This window comes from Panulirus ornatus, chromosome 5 (genome assembly GCF_036320965.1).
Source record: "Panulirus ornatus isolate Po-2019 chromosome 5, ASM3632096v1, whole genome shotgun sequence".
NCBI classification, from domain to species: domain Eukaryota; kingdom Metazoa; phylum Arthropoda; class Malacostraca; order Decapoda; family Palinuridae; genus Panulirus; species Panulirus ornatus.
In genome coordinates this window covers 42353274-42363530 of record NC_092228.1, presented here as the reverse complement: position 1 = coordinate 42363530, position 10257 = coordinate 42353274, and the positions used below count along the sequence as shown (strand labels likewise).

Sequence of the window (10257 nt, the reverse complement as noted above, 5' to 3'; positions counted from 1 at the left end):
TACAGTATACTCTGGGGAGGTAGCAGTATACTCTGGGGAGGTTACGTTATTTCTACGGGCAGTCATGTAACGGTATTGTCTCCCCCCCCCCTCCCCTCCCCTCCCCACCCAGGAGTCATATTACAGTACACCACCTCCCGAGGGCGTGTCAGGCCGCGCCAGGGGCGGGCGTGGGCGGTGTAGGGCGTGGGAGAAGCGCCCCCTCCGGAGACTTCAACGGCGCGTGGGGAGTGTAGCAGGCCGTGTTTGGGGCACGTGTTTGACGCGCAAAGCAAACAGCATTGTTTGCAGTGAACGGTCGCCACTGCTCCCACCTACAGTGAGCCTACACCCCTCTGCTCCCACCTACAGTGAACCTACACCTCTCTGCTCCCACCTACAGTGAACATACACCTCTCTGCTCCCACCTACAGCGAACCTACACCCCTCTGCTCCCACCTACAGTGAACCTACACCCCTCTGCTCCCACCTACAGTGAACATACACCTCTCTGCTCCCACCCACAGTGAACCTACACCCCTCTGCTCCCACCTACAGTGAACCTACACCCCACTGCTCCCACCTACAGTGAACCTACACCTCTCTGCTCCCACCTACAATGAACCTACACCCCTCTGCTCCTACCTACAGTGAACCTACACCTCTCTGCTCCCACCTACAATGAACCTACACCCCTCTGCTCCCACCTACAGTGAACCTACACCCCTCTGCTCCCACCTACAATGAACCTACACCCCTCTGCTCCCACCTACAGTGAACCTACACCCCCCTGCTCCCACCTATAGTGAACCTACACCTTTGCTTCCACCTACAGTGAACCTACACCTTGCTCCCACCTACAGTGAACCTACACCCCTTTGCTCCCACCTACAGTGAAACTACACCTTGCACCCACCTACAGTGAACCTACACCCTTGCTCCCACCTACAGTGAACATACACCTCTCTGCTCCCACCTACAGTGAACCTCTGCTCCCACCTACAGTGAACCTACACCCCTCTGCTCCCACCTACAATCAACCAACACCTTGCTCCCACCTACAGTGAACCTACACCCTTCTGCTCCCACCTACAGTGAACCCACGTACAGACGGTGAACCTACGAACATATAAACACAGTTTAACCCATTTGAATCCTTTCCTAATTACCCCCACTAGGCCTTCACTACCTAAAACTACACCTGTCTCATGACTACCAATCACCTCTACAACTACCCGTGATCACCAGTAGAACTACCTCATCTACTTCGTAGAACTACCATATCTACTTCTACCCAAACTTTCTACTCAAATATTCAGTCAGAGACGAGCGGCCTCCAGTGTTGCCATCGCGTGAGCCACCATTTCAATACCATCTAATATTTTCAAGGACTTCTCCTCTACTTTATCCGTTATTTATTAATATTATTAAATGATAAATAATTTATTACGTAAATTTATTGCATTATTAGAGGTAATTATGCCAAAGAGACTACAGGAGGATAAAATAGAGGAATGTGTTGCATATGGCACCCACGGTGCGTTCTGGGTTTTGAGAGTCACACCTCAGACCGCCAATCAGAACGCAGATTCCACTTAGTATGGCGTCATCAGCCAATCAGATCTCACTCTCGGATTACGCCAGGTAAACAGACGACTTCTCGAAGGGCGCTCGGCTGAAAACCAATGTCAGATGACGATTTTTATTTTTTTTTTTTTGGTTAATTAACGGACACCAAACCTACAGCTGTTGTATTCTGACTACAGTAGTACTGTAGTTGTAGAGAAATACATTAGTGACGTAATTAAGGCAATTAGTCCAAGGGTATTTAGTGAGCTTGTTCTTCATTTCAGAGAGGAGGAGGTCAAGAGACGGTTCATCTGTCTACTGAGGCGAGACGGGAGAACGCGTGCCAGCAAGCTTGAGTCTGCTTGTAAGCTTGATTCCGCTTGTAAGCTGGCCCGAGGCCGCCCTACATGACCGTCTGCAGCCGACAGGCATGTACGTATTAGTGTGTGTGTGTGTGTGTGTGTGTTTAGACGGAAGGAAGCTTTTGTGACCACAGTTTAAGCTTACAGACGGGAGATTTTGTGACCACAGTTTAAGCTTACAGACGGGATTTCGTGACCACATTTAAAGCTTACAGACGGTAGCTTTGACCCCATTTAAAGCTTAGAGGCTCAGGTTTGACCACATATAAAGCTTAGAAGGAAGCTTTGACCACATTTAAAGCTTAGAGGCTGAAGTTTGACCACATATAAAGCTTAGAAGGAAGCTTTGACTACATTTAAAGCTTATTAGAGATGAAAGCTTTGACAACAGTTAAAGGTTATTAGAGACGAAAGCTTTGACCACACTTACAGCTTAGGGAGGAAAGGTTTGACCACATATAAAGCTTAGACGGAAGCTTTGGCCACATTTAAGGCTTAATGGAGACGAAAGCTTGACCTCAGTTAAAGCTTATTAGAGACGAGAGCTTTGACCACATATAAAGCTTAATAGAGACGAAAGCTTTGACCACATATAAAAGTTTAGTATGAACTTAAAGCTTCCCGTAACTTAACATTTGTTATATAGTTTGATAAATTGGTAAATATTGTTAATAAAAAAAGATATAAATATGTTCATAATGAACTCTGGTTCAACAGGAAATGAACAGAATATATGGACAGAAAAGGACAGAAGGCGAAAGAGGGGAAATACCTGTCAGCTAAACTGTGTTTTTCCAACACCTTCATATATGGACTGTCTATGGACAGAAGGTTATCAGGTAAGGTTTGAAATGACGAGAAATTTGATATATAGGAAGTTTATATGACACCCCAAGCCCATACTATATGGCCTGGATATATATATATATATATATATATATATATATATATATATATATATATATATATATATATATATATATATATATCCCTATGAGTCCACGGGGAAAATGAAACACGAAAAGTTCCCAAGTGCACTTTCGTGTCATAATCACATCATCATCATCAGGGGAGACACAAGAGAGAAATATAGCAGTCACTTGATATACAACGAAGAGACGAAGCTACGACGCCATTTGGGTAAATCTCTTCGATTTATATATCAACTGACTGTTATATTTCTCTCTTGTGTCTCCCCTGATGATGATGTGATTATGACACGAAAGTGCACTTGGTAACTTAGCGTGTTTCATTTCCCCCGTGGACTCATAGGAATATACTTGATCACGCGCAAAATTGTGATCCTCTCCACCATATATATATATATATATATATATATATATATATATATATATATATATATATATATATATATATATATGATTATTTCCATTTCCAGCAATCTTTCTTTTGAGCTTTGTGTAGTGTAGAATGATTGGTTAAGGACCAGCTAAGCACTGAATTGGCAGTAACTATAGTTAGTGATTGGCTTCACTATAGGGTGATTAGAGATGAAAAAGTTAACGATAATGACTTTGAAGGATTAATAGTTAAAAAAGAAATAATATTTACGACACACACTGTTGAGGGTGATGTACATGTAGGAAAAAATTAAGGTTAATACATATGTAGCTTAAACACACATACGAACGTAAATAAAAACCGTAAATTATTCTTGTAGGCGAAATGTATGTTGTAGAATCGTATTATGAAATTTTGACGTGGTGGATGGTATGGTCGCACCGTCTGTCGTCTGTTTGTTTACACCTCTGGGCAGCAGAGGCGAGAAGTTGTATGTTTTGGCTGAGGTATTGAGCATTAAGACCATTCATCATTGCTAGGTGAAGCTTATTTATAGATTTAATTGTGTTTTGAAGTGTACTTCCTTTTGAAACCATGCCACGTTTTCTATCACTTTTATAACCCTTTAATTTATTTAGATATTTAAATGAAATATCCAGTTTTCTATGACATCTGTAACCCTTTATTTGAATGAAATATCCCACGTTTTCTGTCACGTTTATAACCCTTTCATTTATTTGAATATTTAAATGAAGTATCTCACGTTTTCTGTCACATTTATCTCCCTTTATCTGAATATTTGAATGAAATATCCCCCGTTTTCTATCACATTTATAACCATTTATTTCAATAGATTATCAAGTTTCCAAATTATACGCTTCGCATATATATATATATATATATATATATATATATATATATATATATATATATATATATATATATATATTATATTTGTTAACCACCAGGTTAAACTACAACACATAGGGTTAATCAGGAAACAAGGTTAAACTAGGCTGTTTCATAGATCAAAATCGTAAGCCAATTTAAGGTCAAGTTAGGTTGTGAACTGCTTATTATACAGGGCAAAACCAAGAGTCATATATAGGTTTTGGTGTGTTAGGAATATTCTAATTAAAGCAGTTATATATATATATATATATATATATATATATATATATATATATATATATATATATATATATATATATATATGGGGATATAGATGTCATGTGTTGGGTTAAATGTGAAGATTGGCTTTACATAGACCATGTCTGTGAGTGTGTATGTGTGTATATGTATATATGTATGTATGTGTGTGTGTGCGTATATGTATATATATATGTGTGTGTGCATATGTATGTATGTTTATATGTGTGTGTGTTTTAATTTTCCAAAAGAAGGAACAGAGAAGGGGGCCAAGTGAGGATATTCCCTCTTAAGGCTCAGTCCTCTGTTTTTAACGCTACCTCGCTAACGCGGGAAATGGCGAATATATATATATATATATATATATATATATATATATATATATATATATATATATATATATATATATAGAGTAGCTTGAGCCAGGTGCCCGTTTTATCGACCAGGTCCTGGTGTGGTGGGATGAACAGCTGGGTTGACTGTGGGCAGACTGGAAAGGAACCTCAATTATCCATATAGGAACATCTGGTAACCTTGCGGGTGTGTGCAAGTCTGGCCCCCCGCCACTGTGAACCACTGGGTGGAATGGCACACTGTGAAACCAGCCACTTAAGTGGTATGGGACGTGGTACTTATTTATAAGTGTACTTTAGAAGACTTACAATTATAAGTGTCCTTGTAAAAGACTTACAATCTATAAGTGTCCTTGTAAAAGACTTACATTTGTAATAGATGAGAGACAGTGGTATAGGACCTGGTACTTATTTATAAGTGTACTTTACAACACTTACAATCATAAGTGTCCTTGTAAAAGACTTACAATCATAAGTGTCCTTGTAAAAGACTTACAATCATAAGTGTCCTTGTAAAAGACTTACAATCATAAGTGTCCTTGTAAAAGACTTACAATCATAAGTGTCCTTGTAAAAAACTTACAATCATAAGTGTACTTGTAAAAGACTTACAATCATAAGTGTCCTTGTAAAAGACTTACAATCACAAGTGTCCTTGTAAAAGACTTACAATCATAAGTGTCCTTGTAAAAGACTTACAATCATAAGTGTCCTTGTAAAAGACTTACAGTTGAAGTAGATGAGAGACAGTGGTATGTGACGTGGTACTTATTTATAAGTGTACTTTACAACACTTACAATCATAAGTGTCCTTGTAAAAGACTTACAATCATAAGTGTCCTTGTAAAAGACTTACAATCATAAGTGTCCTTGTAAAAGACTTACAATCATAAGTGTCCTTGTAAAAGACTTACAATCATAAGTGTCCTTGTAAAAGACTTACAGTTGAAGTAGATGAGAGACAGTGGTATGTGACCTGGTACTTATTTATAAGTGTACTTTACAACACTTACAATCATAAGTGTCCTTGTAAAAGACTTACAGTTGAAGTAGATGAGAGACAGTGGTATGTGACCTGGTACTTATTTATAAGTGTACTTTACAACACTTACAATCATAAGTGTCCTTGTAAAAGACTTACAATCATAAGTGTCCTTGTAAAAGACTTACAATCATAAGTGTCCTTGTAAAAGACTTACAATCATAAGTGTCCTTGTAAAAGACTTACAATCATAAGTGTCCTTGTAAAAGACTTACAATCATAAGTGTCTTTGTAAAAGACTTACAATCATAAGTGTCCTTGTAAAAGACTTACAGTTGAAGTAGATGAGAGACAGTGGTATGTGACCTGGTACTTATTTATAAGTGTACTTTACAACACTTACAATCATAAGTGTCCTTGTAAAAGACTTACAGTTGAAGTAGATGAGAGACAGTGGTATGTGACCTGGTACTTATTTATAAGTGTACTTTACAACACTTACAATCATAAGTGTCCTTGTAAAAGACTTGAAATCTATAAGCGTAAATGATGTAAATAATTTATTTACTTGGTTAACTGAACCCAGGCAGTAAACACATGTTGACACCCGCTGGCCTGTAAATATGTAACACATATAAAGTCACATATGTACGTTATGTACACATGTAACACTTATAAAGTCACATATGTACGTTATGTACACATGTAACATATAAAGTCACATATGTACGTTATGTACACATGTAACACTTATAAAGTCACATATGTACGTTATGTACACATGTAACATAATGTCACATATGTACGTTATGTACACATGTAACATATAGTCACATATGTACGTTATGTACACATGTAACACTTATAAAGTCACATATGTACGTTATGTACACATGTAACATATAAAGTCACATATGTACGTTATGTACACATGTAACACTTGTAAAGTCACATATGTACGTTATGTATACATGTAACATATAATGTCACATATGTACGTTATGTACACATGTAACATATAGTCACATATGTACGTTATGTACACATGTAACACTTATAAAGTCACATATGTACGTTATGTACACATGTAACACTTATAAAGTCACATATGTACGTTATGTACACATGTAACACTTATAAAGTCACATATGTACGTTATGTACACATGTAACATATAAAGTCACATATGTACGTTATGTACACATGTAACACTTATAAAGTCACATATGTACGTTATGTATACATGTAACATATAATGTCACATATGTACGTTATGTACACATGTAACATATAGTCACATATGTACGTTATGTACACATGTAACACATATAAAGTCACATATGTACTTATGTACACATGTAACACTTATAAAGTCACATATGTACGTTATGTACACATGTAACACATATAAAGTCACATATGTACGTTATGTACACAAGGTTGGGGACGCGCGTGTGCGTGCGTGCGTGCGCGCGTTTTACCCCATGGGAGTCGCGGAGGTCACTCCACCCACCCACACATGTATATAAACCCCGTAATACACATTTCATACACATTCCTCCTCCGTTACTCACCTGCTGGATGGAGCGCCCGCGTTCTATTACGTCACTGGGACACACAGGCACTATACACAGACACACAGACACACACACACGTGGGACGTCACTACACTAGACGGTGCGTCATGGTGAGCGTCCGGGTCTCACTCGGGTTAAAGCCACACTGACTTGTTGACATCCTACCACGATGCCGGCGCGCCCCGACCACCGGGAAAACATATCGTACAGCCGTGTGTGTGTGTGTGTGAGTATATATATATATATATATATATATATATATATATATATATATATATATATATATATATATATATATATATATATATATATATTATCCCTGGGGATAGGGGAGAAAGAATACTTCCCACGTATTCCCTGCGTGTCGTAGAAGGCGACTAAAAGGGAAGGGAGCGGGGGGCTGGAAATCCTCCCCTCTCGTTTTTTTTAATTTTCCAAAAGAAGGAACAGAGAAGGGGGCCAGGTGAGGATATTCCAAAAAAGGCCCAGTCCTCTGTTCCTAACGCTGCCTCGCTGACGCGGGAATTGGCGAATAGTTTACAAGAAAGAAAAAAAAAAAAAAATATATATATATATATATATATATATATATATATATATATATATATATATGTGTGTGTGTGTGTGTGGTTTTGTTTTATAATATGTGACAGCTGCTATGTGTGTAAATGAGACTACACCTGTTTAAAACGTGATGTGTTAAAGGCGCGAATAGTGAAATGATAAAGGATTATTTATATTTATATTAATTGCTTTATTCTCAGTCGCCAGTTTATTTAAAGGCCTTTGTAACGCTTTATTATAGACTGTGAGTAACGGAGGTACTATAAGCGACACATTACGAAGGTAAACTACTGTTAACTCGACATATCATATGCAAGTGGGTCATATACATTTGCCACTGGGTCATATATGTTCGTAAGTTTGAAAGTTTTTATGATAGAATTTAGATATGTGTACAATGATGGTTTTTATGAAGGTTTTGTCAGTTGTTGAAATAAATTGTCACACACACACACACACACACACACACACATTATTATTATTATTATTATTATTATAATATTCAAAACAGCGCCATATCTAGTCTTTGTTATACTGTGTATCTTTAATTCCCCAATAATGAAAAAGATATAGTCATTAATTATATATATATATATATATATATATATATATATATATATATATATATATTTATTTATTTATTTATTTTGCTTTGTCGCTGTCTCCCGCGTTAGCGAGGTAGCGCAAGGAAACAGACGAAAGAATGGCCCAACCCGCCCACATACACATGTATATACATACACGTCCACACACGCACATATGCATACCTATACATCTCAACGTATACATACATATACACACACAGACATATACATATATACACATGTACATAATTCATACTGTCTGCCTTTATTCATTTCCATCGCCACCTCGCCTCACATGGAATAACAACCCCCTCCCCCCTCATGTGTGCGAGGTAGCGCTAGGAAAAGACAACAAAGGCCCCATTCGTTCACACTCAGTCTCTAGCTGTCATGTAATAATGCACCGAAACCACAGCTCCCTTTCCACATCCAGGCCCCACAGAACTTTCCTTGGTTTACCCCAGACGCTTCACATGCCCTGGTTCAATCCATTGACAGCACGTCGACCCCGGTATACCACATCGTTCCAATTCACTCTATTCCTTGCACGCCTTTCACCCTCCTGCATGTTCAGGCCCCGATCACTCAGAATCTTTTTTACTTCATCTTTCCACCTCCAATTTGGTCTCCCACTTCTCCTCGTTCCCTCAACCTCTGACACATATATCCTCTTGGTCACTCTTTCCTCACTCATTCTCTCCATGTGCCCAAACCATTTCAAAACACCCTCTTCTGCTCTCTCAACCACGCTCTTTTTATTTCCACACATCTCTCTTACCCTTACATTACTTACTCGATCAAACCACCTCACACCACATATTGTCCTCAAGTATCTCATTTCCAGCACATCCACCCTCCTGCGCATAACTCTATCCATAGCCCACGCCTCGCAACCATACAACATTGTTGGAACCACTATTCCTTCAAACATACCCATTTTTGCTTTCCGAGATAATGTTCTCGACTTCCACACATTCTTCAAGGCTCCCAGAATTTTCGCCCCCTCCCCCACCCTATGATCCACTTCCGCTTCCATGGTTCCATCCGCTGCCAGATCCACTCCCAGATATCTAAAACACTTCACTTCCTCCAGTTTTTCTCCATTCAAACTTACCTCCCAATTGACATGACCCTCAACCCTACTGTACCTAATAACCTTGCTCTTATTCACATTTACTCTAAACTTTCTTCTTTCACACACTTTACCAAACTCAGTCACCAGCTTCTGCAGTTTCTCATGTGAATCAGCCACCAGCGCTGTATCATCAGCGAACAACAACTGACTCACTTCCCAAGCTCTCTCACCCACAACAGACTGCATACTTGCCCCTCTTTCCAAAACTCTTGCATTCACCTCCCTAACAACCCCATCCATAAACAAATTAAACAACCATGGAGACATCACACACCCCTGCCGCAAACCTACATTCACTGAGAACCAATCACTCCTCTCTTCCTACACGTACACATGCGTTACATCCTCGATAAAAACTTTTCACTGCTTCTAAAAACTTGCCTCCCACACCATATATTCTTAATACCTTCCACATAGCATCTCTATCAACTCTATCATATGCCTTCTCCAGATCCATAAATGCTACATACAAATCCATTTGCTTTTCTAAGTATTTCTCACATACATTCTTCAAAGCAAACACCTGATCCACACATCCTCTACCACTTCTGAAAACACAGCTGCTCTTCCCCAATCTGATGCTCTGTACATGCCTTCACCCTCTCAATCAATACCCTCCCATATAATTTACCAGGAATACTCAACAAGCTTATACCTCTGTAATTTGAGCACTCACTTTTATCCCCTTTGCCTTTGTACAA

General features: G+C 38.8%; 1 protein-coding gene and 1 long non-coding RNA gene across 2 annotated transcripts in view; one reads left to right on the top strand and one right to left on the bottom strand.

Annotated features, from left to right (window-relative positions):
- CalpC (calpain C) overlaps positions 1–7426 on the bottom strand; it is a 95323-nt gene extending 87897 nt beyond the window's left edge. Inside the window, exon 1 of the mRNA XM_071662130.1 lies at positions 7271–7426. The gene's annotated coding sequence lies outside the window, so the exon portion shown is untranslated. The remainder of the gene's footprint in view (positions 1–7270) is intronic.
- Positions 1–10257, top strand: part of LOC139748737 (uncharacterized) — an 89206-nt gene that overhangs the window by 76673 nt on the left and 2276 nt on the right. The window contains exons 4-5 of the long non-coding RNA XR_011712815.1: positions 1833–1980; positions 2628–2749. This is a non-coding gene — a long non-coding RNA (uncharacterized lncRNA). The remainder of the gene's footprint in view (positions 1–1832; positions 1981–2627; positions 2750–10257) is intronic.